This window comes from Crinia signifera, chromosome 6, assembly GCF_055691185.1.
Source record: "Crinia signifera chromosome 6, ASM5569118v1, whole genome shotgun sequence".
NCBI lineage: Eukaryota > Metazoa > Chordata > Amphibia > Anura > Myobatrachidae > Crinia > Crinia signifera.
The window spans coordinates 260,444,390-260,469,790 of NC_139222.1; the positions used below are offsets into that span (position 1 = coordinate 260,444,390).

Below are 25,401 nucleotides of genomic sequence, written 5' to 3' on the forward strand. Positions count from 1 at the left end.
GTGAAGAAAAGCTGGAAGCCGCAGCAGCTGCAGGACAGACGGAGAAACAGTAAGTGAGGATGAGGATCATCTGCTGTTTCCTGAGGTGTCCCCGTGTATAATAATAATGCCATGACACCACAGGCTGCTCCTCCTGTATAATCATTTATGTGTCATGGCATTACTTTTATTATATTATACAGGGGGAGCAGTCTGTGGTGTCATGGCATTATTATTATACAGGGGGAGCAGCCTGTGGTGTCATGGCATTCATTTTATATTATACAGGGGGAGCAGCCTGTGGTGTCATGGCATTAGAATTATACAGGGGGACCTACAGGTACAACCGGCCCTTTGAGGGTGACCAAACTGCTGATGCGGCCCCCGATGAATTTGAGTTTGACACCCCTGTTCTAGAAGGTGCTAAAAACATAAGAAGTAAACTCTGTTTTGGTTGCTATGGGCAACACCCCATCTTCAATAGAACTTCCATGTTAGTACATTTACAGTACCCCATAATGTGAAGAGAGACATAGCTCTGACCAATCAGCTTCTGTCATGTTACAGGTGGTGTTTGAAAATATGACAGCTGATATATCTCCCCCTATTCTGTATAAAGCACCATGAACCCTTTTAGGGCGACTTCCAGGGCAAATCCCAGACTCTCTTTTATTTCTGTGAGTAATACAACGACGACGATGTGTTCTATAAGAGCCTTAATCACGTCCTTAAGCGCACAATAAGAGACCTTCGTTAGGTCAGTAAGACAGAGCATTTTATGTGCTCGTTATAACTGTGAGATTTAAAGTGTACACTGTTCTGGCTGTGAGAAAATAATGATAGAACACTTAATAATGAGTTCCTTTAAATCTGGAAAAGTGTTAAAAGCACCTGTGTCTTGCAGTAAGGCGTGCTTGCCTACTTCAAATGAGAGGTAGAAGTGGGGATTGTGGTAAATGTCAAATAGTCAAATGCAGTGACGGCTCTTACCGTTTTGGAGGAGGGGGGCTGGCGCAATGCACCCCCCCCCCCCCCCTTCGCTGCCTCAGCCACCAACGCGTTCCCCGTACTTTCTGGTCCCGGCCGCCGGTCCCCTGCACAGGGCCAGCGCATTCGCAGTAACTTCATACATACTGCACAGGCCCAGCCCCCGGAGGCCTTATCAGGTCCCTGGGTCCGGCGTATGCACAGTATCGTCCGCGTTACTACGCCCGTGCATTTGCGCACAGAGAGGCATCCCGGAGGGAGGGAACACCTCCCAATGGGACTGCCTTGAGTGACTGGCAGGTCGGACTTTAAATAGGAAGTCACTGCCAGTCACAGTGAAGCCAGAGCAGTCTCTTAGACTGCATCCAGCTTTACTTAGGCAGAGAACAGTGGCGGATTTTACCTGGGGGGGGGGGGGCTGCAGCCCATAGGTAAAAATCGCCACTGGTCAAATGGTCTACAAGTACTGTGAGGTCAACACCACAATGTCAACAGATATGAGGCCAAATGTAATAGGGTGTGAGAATCAAAAAGTGTGAGATTTTAGGAGAGTTTTTCGGCTTTTGGGAACACTCACTTTCTGCTTCTCACACCCTATTACATTTGGCCCATGATGTCATCATTATCGAAGTGTTGTTGGTATTTTTAGTATATTAGCAACTAAAATGACAATTTTTTTTGGGATGCCAGCGTTGGGGTTAGGCTGCAGGGGGGAACACACTGAAGCAAAATGCTGAGAAGCAACTCAGAAGCCCAGGTCCTAAACCTGAGACAATGGCCCTTATTCTGGTTGACTCGCTCTGGCGCGAATTCGCACCCTTGCGAGTCATCCAGAACCCGCCCTGTGAATGGTGGTACCCCGCCCCCCTTCGCGCGTTGGGTTCATTCGCCTGGCATGCGAATGGATGGTTTACATAAACATCCATTCGCATGCCAGTGGGAACCTCCCCCATCTTTCGATGGTCGCTGACCCTCGAATGATGGTGAAGGCACACGCATATGTAAGGGTGGTCCAGACCACTCATACATATACGTGTAGAATTCCAGGCAATAGGGCAGACAGCTGGCATCCGGTTATTTCAGCTGTCCGCCCCCTGGGAAAGCCCATGGAATGCTGGGCGTTCACATATGCTAATGGCCCAGGCCAGCACGCCACGCCCCTCTCCACCCACCCCCCCACCCCCCCCGCTGGAAAGGCAGAGAGTTTGCACGCTCCCAGCGTATTCACATGCGCAGAAATGTTGCTGCGCATTGCGCAAAACATCGGCACAGGTGTGAATTTGCACCTGGTCGAATCAACCAGAATAAGGGCCATTGTGTACTTTACTCTGATAGGCTGCACAAAGCATGTGACTGGAGTAGCTAGGAGGTGGTTAATAGATTGGGTCATGTGATGGAATCCAAGATGGCGGTGCCCATGTATCAGAATGGCTGGAGAACGCCAAACACATTTGCATATAAGTCTCTTGTATTTGTATTTCATGGGCCGGCCGCTGTAAGTGATAAAGATGGCTATCCGAGGCTGCTATATCTCTTCCGCACACTCCCAGTAGTAGTTCCGGCTTCCTTTTTAGGCGAGGTTTCAAAAATGAAAGACATCGCAGGTCTTCTCTATCCAAATCGGCTGTTAATGGCGGCTTGGGGATTCCCATTTTTAAAATATATCGTTTTGCCTCCCAGCTCAGAAAAATGTAATCTCTTGCGAGGGGCCTGGTCCATGAGACCAGCCTAGGTTTTAGAAGTCTCCTGCATGATGGCCTTCTTACAGGTGTGGGACGAATCGAATACGTGCCTGGAATTGGCTCCCTATGCATCTCCCCTGGCCCCAATGTGGTGTTATATACACTTCACATTGCGATGTATGTCCTTCTCCTCCCTGGGTGTCAGCAGGAGTAACTAGAATCAGGCATATCAAAGGGGAATTTGCCTCTAGAAACTTCATAGAGGTTTTTGAGACCTAGGTATGGTGTACCTCCTGTCCTTCAATTTGCATATCTACAAAATCTGCCCAGTTAGCAAACCTCACAATATGGGACACCTCACTTTGAATGCCAGCACATCTATAATCCTGGCTGAAGATGCTCCATATTATCTCTGTATTCACCGCTGCCCCCCCCCCCCCCCCCCACCACCACCACCACCTTTGACCTCAAAGAACCATTTGAACCAAGCAACACTTATGGATTAGTTTGGAGGATGATGATTGGTTTGCTGTTCAACGATGGATGCCTTATTGCTCCATTCATTTAAACATAAAAAAAAACAACTAATTTTAAGGTGTATTTCTGATCAGGGTTCCCGTAAAATTGCAACAGATTCTCCGGGGGCCTTTAGATTTTTGCTGCCGACAGTGTGGTCACATAAGCTCTTACCTGTATATTTGGTGGAACTGCCCTGCGATAGCCAATGTTAGGACTACATTTCCTCTTCAGTGACCATGATGATTGGAGTCTCCCCTCCCAAGGGCTCCTTTGTAAACCCAAAACAAAATTTTGTGGGCACATTTACAATGCGGTTAAGCTTTAAATCATTGGTTGCTGGAAGTATATCGAGTCTCCATCAATGTCGGCCTTGACAAACATTTGGTACTCGGCCTCTATGGAAAATATAACTGCCCTCCTTCATGACACTGTGTCCAATGAAGTGAACCGCAGCATTTCTTGGGCGCACCCATGAAACCGCTGGGCATCCCCAAGCGAACGGGGGTGGCTTCCTGCCACCTTCCAGGGGCAGGCAGCTGATGTCACCAGACTTAGATTAGCGTTTCAGAAATTATTCGATGGTCGGCAACCATCAAATAATTTCAGCCCCCCACGCAAGCCTGCAAATGGATGTTAATGCAAAACATCTATTAACAAGCCTGCGGGGACATCCGGCCAGCAGGGGGGGCATGCATTCACACGCTCGGCGGGCAGTGTTAGCTCGCAAAGCAGGGAAAAAACACTGCTTTGTGAGTCAACCAGAATCTAGGCCATTGGCTCTTATTGGTTGCTATGGGAAACACCCTCTCTTCAATAGAACTCTCATTTTAGTAAATTGACCCCTATATGTTTCCTTAATCTCCCCCCAACTTTACCCATTAGCTCCTCCCTTCCTTTCATTGTATTATAATCACACTTTATTGCTACAGTACGTTCTACATTTGAGTCATTTTGACTAAAAGAACTACAGTTGTACAATAGTAACACTGTACATTATTTTTGTGACAATGCTTTATTACTGACTATTTGTACTAGTTATGACATTGTTATTTATCTTGTCAACTGTCAAGATAAGTAAAAAGATTTAAAAAAATAATATGGCATTTGTAGATAAATCTAGAATCTAAAAGAAAAGAACTTTTTGTTTGATGTTTTTTTTAGGGTTTTTTCTCTCATACCCCTTTCACATCGCACTTTTAAAACGGTATATTGCCGTTTTTTTTCCATTTTAAAACGTTTAAGGCTGCAATGTGAAAGTGCCAGAGTTGATTTACCGGTTAAATTTAACCGGTATTTCAACACGGTTAAAAAGCAGAGTCCTACACGTTTTAAAGCCATTTTTTTTTGGCAGTTTGAACAGCTCTATTTCAATGGCTTGAAACGTGTCCCTTGGGGGTTAAACGGGTTGAATGTTTGAATGGTATTAAATGATTTTTAAAACGGTTTTCCTGCAATGTGAAAGGTCTCAAGGCTCAGACCCGTTTTAAAGTCCCATTTAAGAATACCGGGTCATTACCCATTTCTGCAATGTGAAAGCAGTATAATTTAAACTCTTAAAAAGTTTGTTAGAAACATTTTTAGAAGTCATATTCACATGTATACAGTATACACACATATATATATATATATATATAACGAAGAAGGTGAGAGAGGGCGCTTCATGGGGCATTAAAAGATGATTTTTATTGGATCTGACAGTCACAATGATCCACAATACATAAAAGCAGTTGCTCGTACCACATAAAAAGACACTGTGGGCTGGTTACCACACGGCATAAACACATATACCAGGCAAATGCTGCTCACGGGTCCACTGCGGTCATAAGGATATTCCCAAGGTGTTGTGGCTGACACATGCTGGATCGCACTGAAAGATGCAGGAGGCGATGGGGAGACAGACCATTTTTTTCTTGATATATATATATATATATATATATATATATATATATATATACTAGAAAGAACTCACAACAGCGGCACTCAGCAGGAACTTTTCAACGTGTGTATTCAAAAACCAATATCCAACGTTTCGGGGACCGTAGTGCCCCTTTGTCAAGGTGTGGGTTACCCACACCTTGACAAAGGGGCACTACGGTCCCCGAAACATTGGATATTGGTTTTTGAATACACACGTTGAAAAGTTCCTGCTGAGTGCCGCTGTTGTGAGTTCTTTCTAGTATTCACTGTATCCGGAAGGCACCCAGGCAGCTGTACCCCGTTGGGTGAGTGCCAGGCCGCCAAACCCAATTTATATATATATATATATATATATATATATATATATATATATATTGCTCAATTAGTAAGAGATAAGCTGTGGAATTGCCAAGACATTCTGAACCAAGATGAATATTTAACCAGAAGTCTTTGAAGTGTAACGGATATATTTAAAGCAGAATATTAGACTCTGTTTGTTTATTACACCTAAAGCGACACCATTACTGTGTTCATATATTTTTCATGAACTTCTATATTTTACTTCCACTTTTTATGCCTGATCGAAGTCAATATTTGCCATGTACAGCTGTTATTACTGAATGATATCGACACTTGAACCGAGCGGGGTGATATCAGGAATTTTCAATGAGAAGAATGTTGGAACATATATAGTAAATATATACAATTTAGATCTCAGTTAACAACAACCCCACATCTTACTTGTAAAAGTGTATTCCTCTTCTGCTGTGCCATCCAGTGGCGGACTTGGGCTTGTAGGGCCCACCGGGTGATGTCACGTTACAGCTCCAAGTTAAGAGGTGTGGACAACAACCACAGAAGGTGTAGATAACTATTATAGAGGATAAAGTCAGCCTACAAAGAGCAGTGCCCCTTTATAAGATGAGGGAGAGTATGCCCACCTTGATTGGCAAGAGGGCTAATCTTGGTGAGGTCTCCAGTGGTGACTTCAGAGGCAGGGCTGCAGTCCAAAGTAATAGGGGAGCCACACCAACTGCAGTGAGCTCTGGTTGGCAGTGTTTTGCAGTGTTTGGGGTGGCAGTTGGTGTACTGTAGGTCCCCTATTACATTTTTGAACTGTGCTGCAGCTCCACCATTGATGGTTTCCATAGAAACAAACAAAGTGTTCATCCTTGGTTCTGCTCCACCAATTTCCTGACCCTCTAACAAATGATCAAGTATGAGTCTAGAACTTGACACCTACAGGAGGGGGTTGGCTCACAGGCAGATGGGCCTACCGGTGGTTTTCCTATGGACTTGTCTCTTGACTCTGGTGCCATCTTCCCAGTGAATATGTGTTGAGTATGTTTTGTGTTCACCACTGCATCTTCCCCAGAGTATTTTCTTGGAGTTTTCTTCTAGGAAGGTTGGTATTGCTTATATGTCTTTGTGGAGTATAAATGGTGCTGGCTCCTATCATGGGCTTATGTCATTGTATCTAACAGCAGATAAAAAGTGTTTGTGAAAGGAGAATTTATTGGGCTTTGATTCTATAAATAACAAGCAACTTAATGAAATGATCAATATCAAGAGTTTCTTGTCTAGTCCGTTAATAGACAGTCATGTTATCAGCACAAGACATCCAGGACGTGCCGTGAATATAGACAACAATGAGGTGTACCATAGAATTAAAGTCCGTTCTTCGCTAGGAAGGTCTAAACCAATTCTGCAGCTCATTATTTGCCACACTGATCTCAGAAAGGTTGATGGTTTTAAATCGAGTTTTCAAATTTTTTTCAAAAAGTCTCTTTATAACGTCAAATCACATGCAGAGTTCGGTAAGAATTAGAGATAACGCTAAATTAGGTTCTTTTACCATATGTCTATGTACACATGGGGGGTTATTCTGGTTGATATGCTCGGATGCAAATTTGCATCTTTGCAGGGCAACCAACCCTGGATTGTGAATGGTGGTACGCCATTCGCAACGTGCAATGGAACACCCACATCAATCGATGGTCGGCGGAAATACCATCTATAGAAGGCTTAATTTACAGATGGAGCCCCTCTTGTCTTTGCACGGTCGCCAGGGGGCGCGTGCGCCCCATTGCAACGGAGCTTCCAACGCCACCATTGCCGATCCCCACCGCTGCATACAAACTGAGTGATTTTCCCCCTGGCCAGCAGTTTTCACAGGAGGTAGGCCACTTTCCATAGCAGGACCCTATAGCCGTCCAGCCCATTGCTCATCTACTGGTAATACCAGCAGATGAGCGGTGGTGGGCAGCAGTGATGCAGCTTTTGAATTGAAAGCAGCTCAAACAGTAAAACTGATCTGCTTCAGCTCAAAATCGCCCAGTGTGTATGGGCCTTTGAGTAGCTTACAATACGCAATACAGTTTCCCTACTTCATTTTACCACCACCTCCTTCTGAATTCTCTAACGATCCAAATTGGGAAACGGTCATTAGGTCAACAAGAGGAAGGTCGACATGCATTGGGTTGACCACTGAAGGTCGACACACCTAAAGGTCGACAGGGTCATTAGTCAAAATGTCAACATGGGGTTTTTCATGTTTTTTTGAGTCGATATGTGCTGACAGGCGGTATTTCATGCCCAAAGCATGGCTTGCTGTGCCATGCAAGGGGACGCGGTGCATATTTTTTTTTAGTGTCCAGGTCGACTGTGTCGACATCGGGGGTAAAAACCTTGAAACCCCCCATATTGACCTTTTAACTGTCAACCTAGCAAATGTCGGCCTAATACATCTGCCGACCTAATGATCCTGTCGACCTTACCACGTGCCGATCTTCAGGTGCGTCGACATTGATGCATGTCAACCTTTAGTGGTTGACCCAATGCATTTTGACCTTCCCCTTGTCGTTCCTATGACCCATCACCATCCAAATCTACTTGAATCTAAATAGTGTGATGGGAGTGATGCCTCTAGATCAGTTTTGTTCAACATGCGGAACTCCAGCTGCTGTGAAACTACACATCCCAGGATGCCTTGCTACAGTTTTGATATTAGGGCATGCGAAAGATGTGAAAGGGCATGCTGGGATGTGTAGTTCCATAGCAGCTGGAAGGCTGCATGCTGAATACCCCTGATCTAGACGGTCAGCCATTTCTGGCGTTCTCTGTGCCACCAGCCTTACACTCGTGTCCTATCACAGGCTGGTGTGAAGCTAATAATGGGAAATATTAACCTCCGAAACTTTGCCATTCAAAGCTGTACAGCTGCAGAGATATAGGGAATTGGATCTACAGTATGTGAGTTATGGTCCCTCTCATCCCAGACTAAAGTAAGCCCCCATCCAGGTCATCCAGTCATAACCCTTACATTCAGTCTCAGCTTGTTAAATTATTCACTGTAATGATCAGCAGAAAACTGCTGATCAATACCCAGGTGGTTAGGGGATCCTAGGCATAGGTGCCGATTCTGTGGGTGCTCAAGGGCCCGAGCACCCACGGAAATTGATGAGCACCCACAGGCCCGAGTCCTGCTGCTGGGCCGCCATATTAACTTGCTAATTTGCTGCTGCAGCACCCATATCGCCAGACCCGCCACCTGGGAAACAGTGTATTCTGTCTGCGGAGTACCTCTACTGTGGGGCATTTATGTATTTGGAACTCTGTTGTCCTAATTTGAATATTAGACACAACTGTGCTCCATAATATAAATTGGTATTATTTTGTGGCCACACCCCTTCCCCATGAAGCCACTCCTCTATATTTTTGGCTTGAGCACCCACCAGCAAAAACATAAATCGGCACCTATGATCCGAGGAATGTATTAACGGGAACTAATTTACACGGACTTAGCAGCAATGTGGAGTGATCGTGTGTGTTGGGGCTCGGGGGGTACTGTAGGTCACCGTGCAAGTTTGTATGTAGAGAGGTTGCTAGAGGTGTATAGGAAAATGAATAGAAGAGCAATAGGCCTGAACGTGCGGGCAACTACAATCGAGAGCACAGACTCAGAAAGGGTTAACAGGCAAGAGAAACGCAGACGCGGCATGGGAACTAGGAGCTGGCACCTTAACCAAGGTACTGTAGTGTCATGAGGTTGGGCCTGGAGCTGCCAGTGTTTTCCTTTCATGTACCCAGCTTACAGTGCCCTCAGGAGCAACCCAGGCCTACACTACTGGTGCAGTCAAGGAAGACGGGACAAGGTACAGAGAAAGCCTGGCAGGGTAATACGGACAAGGATCCAGGATACATATATAAATCAATTCAGCCAAGGCTGATACAAGACAGATATAAAACAGAAGGAACAAAGGTCAAAGACAAAGAAAAAATAAAAGCACAGTTTAATAAAGAGCCAGCGACAGGCTGGCGACAGGGTCAGTGCCACAGAAATCCAGCAGTAGCCTCTAATGAAGTACAAGACCTTATATGAACCTAGAGGCTGCTGGGAATTATGTGCAGCTGCCATGTTACCAGACAAAGTTGACAATGTAGAACAGTAGACAGAATGAAAACCCACCCGTGCAAGGCTACGAATGGCTTACAAAATATCACAGATTGGCGGCATCATTCTCCAGTCTGTGTGTAAAGCAGAACCTACCCTGCCGATGCGAAAAAGGTCAGAGCTGACGTCGCAGACTCTCCCTGAAAACACAGGGATACCTGTTTTTTCCTGACACGCCCAGATAGCGGCTTGGTTACACCCACAAGCGACGTCTTCCTGTCAATCAACTTGCAAACTGCTTGCGATCAGAAAAGACGCCTATTTTTTTTTTCACTGAATGGCCGCACACATACGAAATGTAAAACACTGGAGGTTTCCAAGGCGCAAAAACAGAGGAGCAGCTCGATATAACCAAAAAGCTTGTTCAACCAAAACAAGTAAAACAATGATATACAGAAATAAATAAGAATATATTCCAAGCGCTGTCTGTGTAGTATGTGAACTTTCTCCTGCTCCCGTTGTCACAGGTGGTGTATATGTAAAACAAAGAGAAGGGTTAAATGTGTAGGACTGTAATATTCGTTTTTTTAAAACATATATCTGGAACAAGAGTAGAACGTACCACACTCACAAAAGGAGTGTGTGTCTGAAGCTCATAAAGGTATCTTTTATGGTGAGTTTATATGACCTTCACCAGACTCCACCGGAGTGTCCAAGTAATTCAATTAAGCGTACATTTTCACTCACTCGGGTTAAATGGTGTAACACATATAAAGGTATCTTTAGGTTCACAGGAATTTTCAAAGCACATCTGGGTTTCTTTGACTTGAAAGATACTTTTATTACCAAAAAACAATTAAAAATAGGACCATAGGTACACTGAAGAATAGATCCAAGGGTGGGTGCGTGATGTTAATGGGACTCACACTAATAATACATCAAAAACTTTCCGGATAAGTCAGAGATGTTGGTGAGTGAACACCCAGTACCTTAGTTCATTGTCCAGCAGTGGCAAGATAGTCCAAAATAAAAAGGGAGAAAAGTTGTGCAGGTCCAGAAAGCCAACCAACGCGTTTCGATTAAAATCTTTTTCAAGGCCTGTCTCTGGAGTGCAATGCATCCATATTTATACCCAAGGACCAGGAAGTTGGTACTCCAGGAAGAGGAGGGGTCACAGCGGGGTTGTTTCACAAAAGCATATCCAAACATATCACAAGGGCAGATAATATAGCTTATAGTATTGCTTATTACACAAGGAATTAAAACCAAATATAAAAGCTAGGTGGACATAAATAAAGCGCCCGTTCGTTCCACATGCTTGGAACGCACGGATATCCGGGTTCATTTTGCCCGGCTTCATACTTCCTGTAGTGACGCTATGGACACTTTGCCGGAGAGAGCGTCTGTGTACAGGGGGCTGGAGCCGTACCTAAAAGGTGGCTATATATCATTGGCCGGGGGGAGCATCTGTCAGCAGGGGGCTGGAGCCAGCGATGCGCCCGGAGTGGTCCCTCCGTCGCGCGTCACCTGGTGTCCGCCCTCCTACTGACGTCAGCCTCACGCCGGGTATTAGAAGCAACGTCACAGACTCTCCCTGAAAACACAGGGACACCTGTTTTTTCTTGACACGCCCAGATAACGGCTTGGTTACACCCACAAGCGACGTCTTCCTGTCAATCAACTTGCAAATTGCTTGCGATCAGAAAAGACGCCTATATTTTTTTTTCACTGAATGGCCTCACACATACGTGTGCGCCGTTATCCGATAATCGGCAGCCTTATGAAGTCGCACATCGGTCAGGTCTGAATAACCCCCAAAAAACAGGAGAGCAGAGAAACAGTCACAGCACTTCCTCAATATGAAAGCAGCCACGTAACTGCAGGGTCCTAGGTTAAGATCCAGGCAGTGCCATACACATTCACACCTGACATTGGGCATGGTGGCACAGTGGCTAGTATAAATGCCTCACATCATTGAAGTCAATTTATTATTACTATTATTATTATTACTATTATTGAACATAATCCTAGATGTGGAGTTTGTATGTTCTCTCCCTCGGGAAACTGGTAGAAAGTGCCATGTGCAGTATTGCTTTGAGGGAGATGGGATCTTCTAAAGCAGTAGTCAAGTGAGGAGATTTGCGCTACCCAGAAAGAAAGAGAAACTGCCCCGTTCAAATTTGCTAATTAATTGCAAATCATGATGCACTGGCATATCCATGTGCAGTATGGGTGTGGTATAGTGGTCCGACAAGCGGCATCCCGACAGTCGGTATCCCAACATCGGAATCCCGACTGCTGGTTCCCCGACAGGGGGGCGAGTGTGAAGAAGCCCCTTGCGGGCCCAGTGGCATACCACAGGTTCTGTTCTGCCCCACAAGGGAGAATAGCCCCTGTCAGTCAGGATCCCGACTGTCGGGCATTTAAACAGTCAGGATTTTGATGTTGGTCGCTGACCATTGAATGATTTCTACCCTGCTTGCAAATCTAAGTCTGGGCTGACTTAGACTTGCGGTGTCCAGGTCCGAGAACTGGGCGAGCGCAGGGCCGGTGCAAGGTACGGCAGCGCCCCAGGCAGGGTGGGAAGTGCCCCGTTGCCCCCCGCTGCTCACCTGCTCTGGGAGGGGGGGGGGGTAATGCGGCCGCTGAGTCGCTCCATGAGGTGGGGGAGGAAAAGAGTTGCGGCGGGTCGCTCCACCTCTCCCCCACACACATGCTCCACGAGGGGGATAGGTTACAACCGGGGAAGGGGAGGGGATGCGGCGGCCACTGCCAAGTCCCTCCATGAGGGGCGGGGTGTGGGGATGGTGTGGGCGTTGCTAACTCACCAGGCTCCATGAGGTTTTGGGGACGGTGCGGGCGCCGCTGCGGCACTACCTCTCAACTTGCTCCATGAGGGGGGGCTCCCAAGTGCCTCCCTCCAGTGGCCGTTGCCCTAGGCAAATGCTTAAGGCTGCCTAGTGGTGGCGCTGGCCCTGTGCGAGCGGCTGATGTCCTGTGACGTCCCCAGTGCCAAGTCCAGGATCTCCGTCTGAGATTTCCTGACCTTATAGTAGAAGCTACGGCGGCCTGCTTGAATAACCCCATGGGCCAGCCTGCTGATGGTGTTGCGGTTGATCCAGATGCAGCATCCCTCTAAAACTGAAACCTGAATTGATTGCTACTCTTAAGAACACTAGTCCTAAAGTACTTACCGATAATTCAATTATTATGTTGAAACCCATCTTCTAACATATTCCAGTTCCATGTTCACAACTGCGCTATTAATAGTTTAATTAAAAATGATGTCAAGTTATATCATTTGCAAACATTTAGCAAGGTCGTTTTCCACTTCTCTATTCATATTGTAATTACCGTCTCTCCCAAATGTATTGTAATTTGAGAAACAGACGTTTCCAGTCTTTTTAAGATAGTGTTACGCACAATGAGGCTTTTAGTATTAGATTTGACAGTGAACTTATCTCTTTTGCAAAGATGTGTGAAATTTTTATTTTTGTATTTTTACTCGGCAGATTTTTCTTTTCTATCTTTGTCTACAATTTGCCGGACTGAAGAATCATTATTATTCTGGATCAACCAATTCCTGTGTGTTAGTAGAAAGCGGGTGATTTATTAAACCGTATAAAATATTTATTTGAAGTGGAAACCAACACACACAAAAATAATGTTTAATGGAGAGATGTCGAATGTATTACTTTACCTTTCTATAAAGGTCAGAAGTGTTCTCCTTTGAATGGAAAATAGTTCTGGATGCCCAATGCCAATGTTCTGTGATATCACGTCAGGGCCGGACTAGCCATCTGGCACTTCTGGCAAATGTCAGAGGGGCCGAAGGTCGGGATGGGCCGCTTCTTCTAAGTGGAGGCTCCACCTCCCAATTGGTGCACAGAGAGAGAGCCGTTAGACTCACGGCAGAGCTGGCGGGTCTCTGTGTGCCACTGAGGTCCAGGAGAGAGAGGGCATCACACACCGCTATTCCCCTCTCTCCTGCAAGCTTGGAGAGGCAATGCACGCATGCGCATGCCCGGCTTGTGCATGCATGCCTATTCGGCGCCCCAGTCCGTTGCTGTTTAACACTGTGAACATGTTTGGAAAGATTTGGTGGTGGGTGGGGATGGACTGGTATATATTGGGTCTGATTCTGGTTCACTCGCAAAAGAAAAGTCATTCTTTAATGGACAAAACCATGCTGCACTGCAGGTGGGGCAGATGTAACATGTGCATAGAGAGTTAGATTTGGGTGAGTTATTTTGTTTCTGTGCAGGGTAAATACTGGCTGCATTATTTTTACACTGCAATATAGATATCAGTTTGACGTACAAACCCCACACAAATCTAACTCGCTCTGCACATGTTACATCTGCCCCACCTGCAGTACACATAGTTTTGCCCATTGAAGAATGAATTTTCTTTTTTGAGTAACCAGAATCAGGCCCATTTTCTGTTATGTGATCAATAGGCGGACCACTATTTGAAGGGTGTGGCCTTCTCCACTGTGGGTGGCATGCCCCTCAGGCTGCAGGTATAGATGCAGCGCCTCTTCATGGTGGACTCCCAACTACGAGCCCCCCCCCCCCCCCCCCGCCGCAATTGGAAGGTATGCTGTTGTGTCCCTCATAATTCTACACAATACACCAGAATGACGACATGAAAAAAGTTTTTGGGAGATTTTTGCAAATTTATATAAAAAAAAAAAAAAAAAATCACATGTACATAAGTATTCACATCTTTTGCTCAATACTTGTTGATGCATCTGTGCCAGCAATTACAGCCTCAAGTCTTTTTGAATATGATGCCACAAGCTTGGCACACCTATCTTTGGGCAGTTTTGCCCATTCCTCTTTGCATCACCGCTCAAGCTCCGTCAGGTTGTATGGGAAGCGGCATTGCACAGCTATTCCCAGATCTCTCCAGAGAGGCGCTGAGAAGGTGTGGGCGCCGGGGGGGGGCTATAGTTACCCACTGCCATCTGCCCCTGCCGCCGGCACTTCTGTCGGGTCCCAGCTTCTGCAGCTAATAAAAAGTGACAATCAGAAAATGGCTGCCCCCATACAGCAGACCGTTTTTAAGGTTGCTAGAGGAGGCCGCCGCCTACTCTAGCATCCTCAAAAACTGTCTGCATTATGGGGGCAGCCATTTTCTGATTGTCGCTTTTTATATGCTGCAGGCAGCAGGAGCCAGGAGAGCCGGGACCTGACAGAAGCGCCGGTGGCAGGAGGTTCACGGGGAGGGGGCGGGGGGGGGGGGGTGGTTAACCCTAGGGTAGGGGGGGGGGCGCTGCCCGAATTTGCGGCAGGGGAGTGCTAATTTAATAGATACGCCACTGCCAATTGCGCAACTACACGTAGCAAAACTATTGGGGTCGAGACATTATGAGTCAAACTTATACAAAATGTGTTCACAGAACAAAAGAAGAAGACCAGAATATGAGGTTACGATTCTTCATGCTTTAATACTTAATAATACACATACCAGGAATAAAGAAAGCGCACACTACGGAATGTACTGTGCTGACTGTTTTGCTTCCATTTGTAACATTACCCAGAGACTTACCTGGGTTTGGAGTGGATCTCCTTTTATCATGGCAGAAGGTACAGTTGTCATGGACGATGCTATGTTTGATTATGGCAACATGGCTAAGATCACTCAAGGTTGTGCCCTGTCATTTTCGGAATCAGAGGCGGACAACATCTTATTTGGTGATTTATTGCAGGATGAACCCAAATCACTTGAACTGTGTTACCGTGACTGGGTTCGTCTTAAGCAGCGTGAAGTTGATTTCCACCTGCATGGTGTGACGTTAAGCGACTACTATAAACGCAAGATCATCCCTAGAGGCTTCCGAGTACACAATTGTCCTACGATTGGTCGTTTTAACAGCAGCTTCTGTAAGCGTTGGATATCAGTGTTAAATAAATGCAGTTACGACCTTATGCTTTTAGTTATCGAGGAGGCGGGTCGTGAATTAAAGTTAACTCGTGAGAAACTGACAGCCTTTGAAGCTCTGCATAAGGACACGTTTGTAAGTGATACCTCACAAGACTGGTGTACTAGATTACAGACTCAAATCAACACTTACAAACAGGAACTGCTGGCTTTTAAGAAGCAAAAACTGACCAAAGTTCTGCAGGACTATGAATTGAACCGGGTCTACATGTGGGTACATGGAGGGCGAGGCGATCAAAGACCCCCTCCGGCTGGCCGCGCACGGTTCCGTACTCATCGCAATGACAGACGACAACGTCCTGGGTCTGATGCGCCTTCCACCAGCGACTCTGACCGCTCTACAGCTTCGGTCCCTTTAGGTGTGCGCACCCGGAGGCAGCACCAAGATCCTGGAGAAAGTACACCAGACGAGGTCGGGGCAAAAACTCCAAACCCCTGGTGCCCAAGAAACAACAATAATTAACCTGTCAAAGCGTGAGCTCAAAGTGGAAGAAAGTAGCGTTTTAAGTCGTGGTTTATCTTTTGTTCCAACATGCCAGTTTAATGCCTTTAACTGGGAAGTGGAGAAATATAGACTTAACCGCCAACTTAGACTGCATGAACACTTTGCTAAAAATAGTAACGATTCTGCTGTTGTGAATACTCAAACTATTCCGCCTCAATTACGTAAGTTACAGCGTAAATCAAATTTTGAACCTGTTTCTAATAATGTTTCAATAAAAACTTTTTCCCGCATGCTTGATACCCAGGTTACCAATGATGTGATTTCTAAGTTACCTAAGGGGCGGTCCATGAGTAATTTACCTGCTGGTGAATACAGTGCTTTAAAATCTCTTGCTTCCTATGCTGATATAACGATACGCCCCGCTGATAAAGGCAGGGCTATCGTTATACAGGATCTTTCTGCATATAAAGAAGAGATTTTCCGTCAATTGTCTGACATTAATGTGTACAGTAAACTTGATCATGATCCCACTGACAGGTTCAAATTGTTGTTGCAGGATAAAATTTCTTTTGCTGTATTGGAGGGCATTATTGACAAAAAACTGGCGGATGCATTAATTCCACGTTGTCCCTTGGTCCCACTATTGTATACACTCCCAAAGGTGCACAAGAGTTTGTCACAGCCCCCGGGTCGGCCTATTATAGCCGCCCGAGGTTCACTGTTTCAACCTTGTGCTACTTATATCGATACTTTATTACAGCCATGCATTGTGAATTATAACCATCACCTAATTGACACAACATCCTTTTTGAACAAACTTAATGCCATTAATGACATTCCTTGTGACAGTTGGTTGTGCAGTATAGATGTAGGCAGCCTCTATACTGTCATTTCCAACCGGGCTGGTATAGGGGCGGTCCATGATTTATTATTGGATAACCCATTGTACAATGGCCCTAGTGTTTCTTTTATTTGTGAGTTATTGGAGCTTATCCTTACTTGCAATTATTTTCTTTTTGACGGGCAATTCTTTCTGCAGATGTCTGGGTGTGCGATGGGGTCCCCAGTGGCCCCATCGTACGCTAACTCATACATGATGCAGACTGAACAAACCATATTTTTTTCTGACCGTGCAGTATCTGACAAAATTAATTTTTTTGTCAGATATATAGATGACCTATTCATTATATGGACAGGGTCACGTGAGCAGTTCATCTCATTCATTAACATTCATAAAGGTTCAGAGAGCCCATTGAAATTGTCATATACCATTGATCGCAATGTGGTCAATTTTTTGGATGTCGCTGTCCGGTTGGTGGATGGTATAATTCAAACTACTCTTTTTCAAAAACCCTCTGACAGAAATACCATTTTACATTCTGCGAGCTTCCATCCAAAGCCCCTTAAAGAGGGTCTATCATACTCGCAATTCCTGCGTGCTAGCAGGATTTGCAGTACACGCGAGGAAGCTGTTATTCAGATTGGGTTACTCAGTGAAAAATTTTCTCAAAGAGGCTATAGCGAGCAAGTTTTGGATGCAGCTCGTTCCAAAGCTTTAGCCACCCCCCCCGTAGTGAACTGCTTAAAAGCAGACCTAAAAAATCCTGTGACACCAAGCTCCCTTGGATCAACCACTTTAATGTTGCTAGTGGGGGGATCCGTAATACCTGCAAAAAACTTTGGCCAATTGTAAGGTCTGATCCTGATTTAAAACTAGCCCATAAAAACATCATGCCCAGTTACACCAGGGGGAAAAATGTGCGTGATTGGGTAATGAAGACTGACATCTCTGCCAAAACATCTGGTGTTAAAACTGGTCAGTTTTTATATGCTAAAAATGGTTGCTTCAGGTGTCTTAATTGTATAACCTGTCGCTCGTTGGTCACTGGTGACACATTCAGACATCCCCACAGCGGTAAAAAATATACTATCAACTACCGGTTGACATGCACGACGACACATGTTGTCTACATGATCACCTGTCCATGTGGTCTTAGCTATGTCGGTAAAACCGACCGTACGTTGCGGGAGCGCATGGCAGCACACCGCTATTCCATCCGTACAGCATTGACCACCGGGCAGAGTGATCAACCGGTCTCTAGACATTTTCTGCAAGCTGGGCATAGTCTGGCTACTTTAAGGTACTGCTTAATCGACCACATTCCCGCTGACATACGCGGAGGTGATCGCTCACTTAGATTATTACGTTGTGAATCCAGATGGATTCACAGGTTAAACACATTAGCCCCACGCGGCCTCAATGAGTACCTGGGTCTTCATGCTTTTTTATAATGTTCTGTGTGCAATCATTGAGCTTACATGATCTGTTATAAAAAGTATCATTATCATATGTGACTTGTACCTTCTCGCATTTTAACTTTTTGTAATGTTTTTTATGTATGTTTGTATGTTACTATGGGAACGCATCACGGCCTCTGACGTCAGTCACTAGGCGTCTGGTCCTTGATTACGCTCTCAACTCACCTGTGATTGTGTTTGGGGAGGGGATATAAGGTGAACCTTGCTGTCTTATTGTTTGTATCTGCCTGATGACGATGTGAATAAAGAGACATCGAAACGTTGCAAAGCTATGCTTTTGATCGTGTGTCCATTATTTGGGAGTGCCGCCGGTGGAACATTTATAATACACATACCAGGAATAAAGAAAGCACACACTACGGAATGTACTGTGCTGACTGTTTTGCTTCCATTTGTAACATTATCAATGTTTAAGTGTGTTTGACAGTTAGCTCATAAATTAGGGCTTAGAGGATTCCTGTTAATAATTTATGTGGCAAACATCTGTCTTTCACCATTCCTATTGACATTATGCCCATTATCGCGCCCCTTCGCCGGCCACCGCATTCTTAATAACGCCATATGCTGTAACATATGCTGTTATTAACGCAAGGGACAGCTCTTGCGATAAGAGCTGTCCCTTGCGATGCGGTGTCGGCACTGGACTTCCGGGTCTGTGACCTGGGAGTCCATCTGCGCATGCGCAGAGTGACGGCGATGGCGGGGGGCATACCGGGAGGGATCCATGACGGATAACGGGGTTTTTACAGCATTTCTGCTTTAGAGAATCCCCCCTTTGTCAGTGCAGAGTGAGCATTGGGAGGAAGAGGACAGCACTGGAACAGGTCAGTATGTGTGAATGGTTTTCAATTGTAAAAGGGGTGTAATAATGAAATTGTACTGCTCTGGGTGTCGTGTGTCATTATATACACATTCATTTTACAGGTGAACTACGAAACCTAGCGGGCACATTAATGCCCCCCATGCTGGGTCTTATTGTTCTCCTGTCAAAAGCAATGTGATTTTATCTTATTTTTACAGACAACCCGCTGTCCATCACCTTGGGACACCATGGACAGCCCCAGGCTTCAGCCATGGAAGGATGAATCCTGGGGGGACCCCTTTATTAAGGGGTCCCTACTCCCCCAGGTACCCCATCCAAGGCTGACCAGCCACGGTGCTCTTGTGTCGGCCGGGGGACCTTGCATAAACAGTGTCTCCGGGCTGTGGCATGGCACTGATGGCTGTTGGAGCCCGGTGCTGGTTCCAAAATAAGGGCGATCCCTACTTTTTTGTCCCCTGTAGTTTTGGAACCAGCACCTGTTCAAGAGCCTGGTGCTCATTCTTAAATATGGGGATCCCTATTAATTTTTCCCCCATATTTGGGGAACCAATACCGGCTCAATGAGCACAGGGCTGGTTAAGATTTTTTTTCCATTAAATAGAATTTTTCATCTGATTTTCTTCAGTCCACCACCACCATCTTCTCCCCTTTTTTTGCCTCCTTTTTTCACCAATTCCGTATCTCCATAATCTGAGCTTAATTGGTCTATTGCGAAGCATGTTTTATTATTGTTTATTGAAACAATGTTTGTATTTGTAGATTTTAATACTGTTCCCCTGATGAAGTCTGTCTAGAAGAAATGCGTTGGAATTGCTTTATTGCTGTTTTGCCTGTGACAACTCGTTGAAGGATCAAATAAACAAATATTGGAACTTATCTCTTTGCTTCACTGAAATCAGTTCACTATATATATGTATATGGACATTATTATTGGGTAATATAGGTAGGGGCCCCACTGCTAGGATGGCCCTCGCTGTTAGCCTACCACTTGTGTTACTAAATAATATCTATTTAAATGTCTAGTCTATCTCTTTCTCACACATGCACAAACATAGAAAGTAGCAGACCAATACCCCTTTCACACTGCAGCTATAACACGGCAAATTGCCAATTTTTAACCGTTTCAAAATGGTTATAGATGCAGTGTGAAAGTGCCAGTTTTAAATTACCGGTTCAAGATAACCGGTAATTCAAAACGTTTAAAAGGCAGAGTCCTACACGGTTCAGACCCGTTATTTCTGCAGTGTGAATGGGTCTGAACCGGTATTTTGGACCCTACACACTGGACCCCCCCTCCCCTGGTACCTGGCTAGTGGGAACTCGCGCCCCCCCTCGCACCTTGCAAGATAGATCCCCTCCTTCCCCTGGAACCGCGGCATCTCCCACACCCTCCCCAGGTACCTCTAATGCTGGGGAGACAGCAGGAAGGCAGCGTTCCTGGGCCCGGTGACGGCCGGGGTCACGGAGGGGAAGTCCGCCTGAAAAGGCTCCCCCGCGGCGAACAGCCGGTTCCCACGTCGCCCCCTGCCTGCGGCCGGCTCGGCCAGCCGGTCCCACTGGAGTCTCCATCAGAGAGGCGTGGGTGAGGGTGGCCCGGGAGCTGGGGAGACCCGAGCAGCGGCCGCTCCGGGAGCGCTCCCAACAGGCCTCCACAAATCATCCCAGCTGCGCGGCCACAGCTTCCGCAGGTCGGAGCGGAGGCGGTGAAGGCAGCAGCCGCACAGAGAGATGCTGCTGCAGGCGGGTGAGTGGGGCTTCTGCCCGGGGAAGGGGAGGGAGGTAGGTACTGGCTGTTGGTACGGCGGCGGGGGGCTGCTGCTTTGGCTGCCACCTCTGGGTCACCCCCTGAGCAATGCAGCTCTAATGTCCAGCATTGGGGTACCTTTGCTTGGTGTGCTTGAGTGCGCAGTGTGCGCTGGCAAGCACCAGGGGAGTGGGTGCGCATGACAGTACCAGGGGAGGGGTGGCATATTACTGGTTAATTACCGTGTACCTTTCACAACGGGTTCAATGTGAAAGGTACAAAAACGGTAATTAACCAGTAATATACCGTTTACAACATGCAATGTGAAGGGGGTTAAACTTGCTCTGACTCGGTTAAAGAAACGTTTCAAAAAACGGGTCAGAGCAGGTTGTGAAATGTGAAAGCAGCATAGCTTTCAAAGCTTTTGCATCTTGCGGGCTTGCTAGTGTATATATATATAATTTTTTTTACAGTGGGCTTATATACAGTATGTATGGGTATATGAATATATATATATATATATATATATATTCATATACCCATACATACTGTATATAAGCCCACTGTAAAAAATATATAGAAGATATTATTTAAGCTGAACTTCTAAAAACAATAGGAATAGTGAAAGACAGATGTTTGCCACATAAATTATTAACTGGATCCTCTAAGTCCTAATTTATGAGCCACCTGACTGTCAAACACACTTAAACATTGATAATGTTACAAATGGAAGCAAAACAGTCAGCACATTCCGTAGTGTGGCCTTCCTTTATTCCTGGTATGTGTTATTAAGTATTTAAAGCGCAAAGAACCATGTCCTCATACACCCTCTCTGTTTTTAAAGGTAAAAAGTATTGAAGGATTCTGCTATACCCATTGCACATACTTGCCTACTTTTGAAAAGCAAAATGAGGGAGATTTTGGATGCTAGCAAAATACACAGAGCGACGCGTCGCGCACCATTGAAGGGGTGTGTCATGTTTCAACCAAAGGGCGTGTTTAGTGACGCATATGGGCATGTCTATTTCCACCCAGGGGTGTGTCCTGCAGTGGCTGGTGACTATTTGTTAATGGACAACCACGCCCTCTAGAATCCAGTCAGGTGAAGTATCTATGCCGAGATCTCATAGAACTGTGTAACAAAGTCAACCGTCTGCTGGATTGTTTAGCGCCTCCTGTGGAACCTGGGATTCCAAGCAGCCTGCAGGACACTGAATCTGTGGATGGTCGTAAACCCACTGCCCCAGACTCCTCTGTTAAGCCGTCTAATCAGGTTATGGCTGCCAGCATGTCTGCTTTTGATCCCCTCAATAATCCAGATTGAATCAATAAAAATGTCATGTCTGCTTTTGGATTAACAGCTGATCATGTTAATGGGCCTCCCAGCGCTCCTGTAGAGGAACGTTCAAGCACACCTGATCGTATTGCCTCCTCCTCCTCTGTTCATCCTCCAGGGGTCCAACCTCAGCAACAGCCATAGCCCGGAGCTCAGCAGCCAGGTCAGATGGAAGGCCAAATGTATCAACAGTATCCACAAGGTCAACCCCAGCAGTATGGCATGCAGTATCCTGGTTACAATCAGCAAGCACCCAAAACAGCAGCCACAGCTTCTCAGCAGTTTCAGGGCTATAGTCAGCAGGCTGCACAGGATCCTGCCTCTGGATTTCAAGGCCAGTCACAGCAACTACCTTCACAAACGTCTCAACAGTACCCATCTGGTTCCTACCCACCACAGACTTACACTATACAAGCCTCTCAGCCTGCCGGTTATAACGTCCCACCTGCTTTCCAACCTGGCATGGCACAAAGCCAGCAGGAAACTATCAGCCTAGGCCTGGGCATACTCCACCCCCTGGTAGCACTGTAACTCCCTCCCCAAGTGGGCAATATGCCCATAATCATCACCCATTTGGTCAGGGGTATGCCCAATCAGGACCTGGATACTGATAAATCCAATATCATTGCCATGGCATAGGCTGCTAGATATATTTCCTTCCCAACACCAGAGACTAATATTAAGCTTACAATTAATGATAGTTCAGGGATCAGATAAAGAGCAGTCTTTGCTTTTTTAATGCTGTATAACTGGAGAAAGTTAAAAAAATGTGTGACACTAGCCAGCCTTGTCAGAGAAGTGAGCAAAAGCTAATTGCAGCCCCACTTATTTGGCTTGTTTTGATAATTATGTGATCTTTGAAACCTAATAAAATATATATATATATAAAAAAAAAAGTTATGCTTAAGTTGTGTACACACAGGGGCGATATTGTGTGAAATCGCTGGGAATATGGTCACTGAGCGACCATATTGCCAGTGATTTGGACTGCTGCTGGCAATAAATCGCCAGCTACGCGCTCCCGTGTAGGCTGGTGTTTCTTCATATAGGCACTCAAATGCTACAGGTAAATCAATTCTAACAACCCTGCATATTCCTATGCAGTAGGGCAATAAAGATGTATATCCAGAAAACATGCAATTGGTCCACGTGGGGTGCGAGACGCAGCGAGGCCAGAATTGTATTGACCCTTCAGAGTCTCCAGTTTGCAGATCTCTAGGATTGAATCTCCCCTGGGAAGATTTCATACAGGTATCTAATGCATGTGGTACAGCAGGCAGCATAGTCCACATTGTAAGACCAGAACCCCCACCCCCACCTCCCTCCCCCGGGACTATGACTACATGACACAAAGGTACTGGGTTTATACAGAGTGGTGTCTTCTCACTGATATGTAGTTCTTGTTGTGGACGTGGCAACAGAAGAATAGTGCCAGTCTGGGTACAGGATGACAGATACACAGGGGTGGGGGGCCTGGCTCCCAGCCATACCCAGGGTGCAGGTCCCGGTTCCCAGCCATAGATGCTGCAGTGAAACATAGATGCTGCAGTGGGTGGGGGAACGAGGTTACAGACTGTTATACTTACTGCTGGTCCCGGCTCCTGCTGCCACGCACATTCAAATGTTGCTGCTCCTCTCCGCGCTGCCCTCCTACTCCGTGCGATTCCTGGCTCCTGCTCACTCTGCTGCCGCTCGTTGAAGCTGCTCCTGCTGCCGCACCAGGGCTACAGTACCCACACAGCCCCGCGCGGTACCCGGCATAATATATGACGTCACAACGTCGCGTACTAGGGCCCCGCCTCCAAAACATGGCGCTCGCGCTTGCGCAGTCGATTCTTTGGGGGGAATGGGACAAAAACCGGGAGGAACAGAGGGATTTGCGGGAGGGCGGGAGGAAGATTGAAAAAACGGGAGACTCCCGCTAAATGCGGGAGGGTAGGCATGTATGCCCATTGCATAGAGAGATCTCATTCAGATGTTATTTAATGTAAAATTGTATTTATAGGGGCCAATGCTGTATTGGACATAAAACATTCAATTAGTGTAAAATACACACATTTGCGTTCCACATGCCCACAAAAGAAGTGGGCATATGTTGGTATGCTGATCTGCCACTTGTGCCCCCTCATGCTTGGAGAGGAGTGATAGGACAGGGGCTTGTATTCTCAGACTGAGGACAGTAAGGGTGGGTTGGTTGGTGTCGTTGCAAACTGGTGCAAACCCACATATGGAAATGGATATACAATATTACTTTCAGATGCATGAGAGCTAATGCCAACACACACACTGATAATAATGTCGGATGCCAGCACTGGCTAGATGCACCTGATTGGCTGATTATGGATTTACCTCTTAATTCTCTGGCTCAGGGACACCAGTAATGGCATCTAAATCTGGCTGTATGCTTTAAGATAATCTGCCCAACCAGCCACTTATTAGCTGGTTGGAATAAAGGTCTTGTAGTGTACTATTTGGGAAAATCAATTTAGTCCCAAACATCACACAAAAATGGTCATTTAGACAAATTGGTCAAATCTGAATGACCAATTGTTGTCCTCTTTCCTGTGTTTGGGAGGAAATGGCATCTGATACCATTCATTACTAGATGTTCGTTACAGCCACCTAGATCAGGCATGTTCAAACTATGGCCCTCCAGCTGTTTTGAAACTACAAGTCCCATCATGCCTTGCCACAGTTTGCTAATAGGGAATGCTAAAATTATGGCAAGGAATGCTGGGATGTGTAGTTTCATAGCAGCTGGAGGGCCACAGTTTGGACATGCCTGACCTAGATGGTTGGTGCGGCTGTGCAACTTACCTTTACTGTAGGTGAAGATGCCTTTTTATGTTCTGATGTTGAAGCTGTCTGTCCTCCAGCTAATGTGTGTACCATTGTTACCTTCACAGTCCTATATATGAAATGCTCATTATGGTTATACTGTACAAAAAAACTGTGCTCACCTGTAAAGCCCCATTTGTCCAAAGTAAATTCAATCTCTCATTTTATTATTGACATTGCCCACATCTCTTTTGTTGTCAGATCAAATGTAGGGTTTATGGCAATGTTGCTAAATAGGGGCTTCTGCAAGTAGGATTCAGACTATGGCCCTTATTCACATTGGCGCGTACGCATGCGAATTCGCACGTTTCACCCTGCTACCCCCATTGCGCATGTGCAGCTAACGCACTGCGCATGTGCAATCTAAGAAAAAAGTACTCGCAAGCAAACTTTCGCGTAGATTTCTCCGTGCGAACGAGTGCATAGGTAGTAGGCGTGCAGTGGGCGTTAGCATGGGCGCGACCATTATAATG

General features: G+C 45.9%; 1 protein-coding gene and 1 pseudogene across 1 annotated transcript in view; both read left to right on the forward strand.

The window, feature by feature from the left end:
• Positions 1-25,401, forward strand: part of STK32C (serine/threonine kinase 32C) — a 276,484-nt gene that overhangs the window by 53,698 nt on the left and 197,385 nt on the right. The window lies entirely within an intron of this gene.
• On the forward strand, positions 21,821-22,701 carry LOC146007273 (protein TFG pseudogene; annotated as a pseudogene).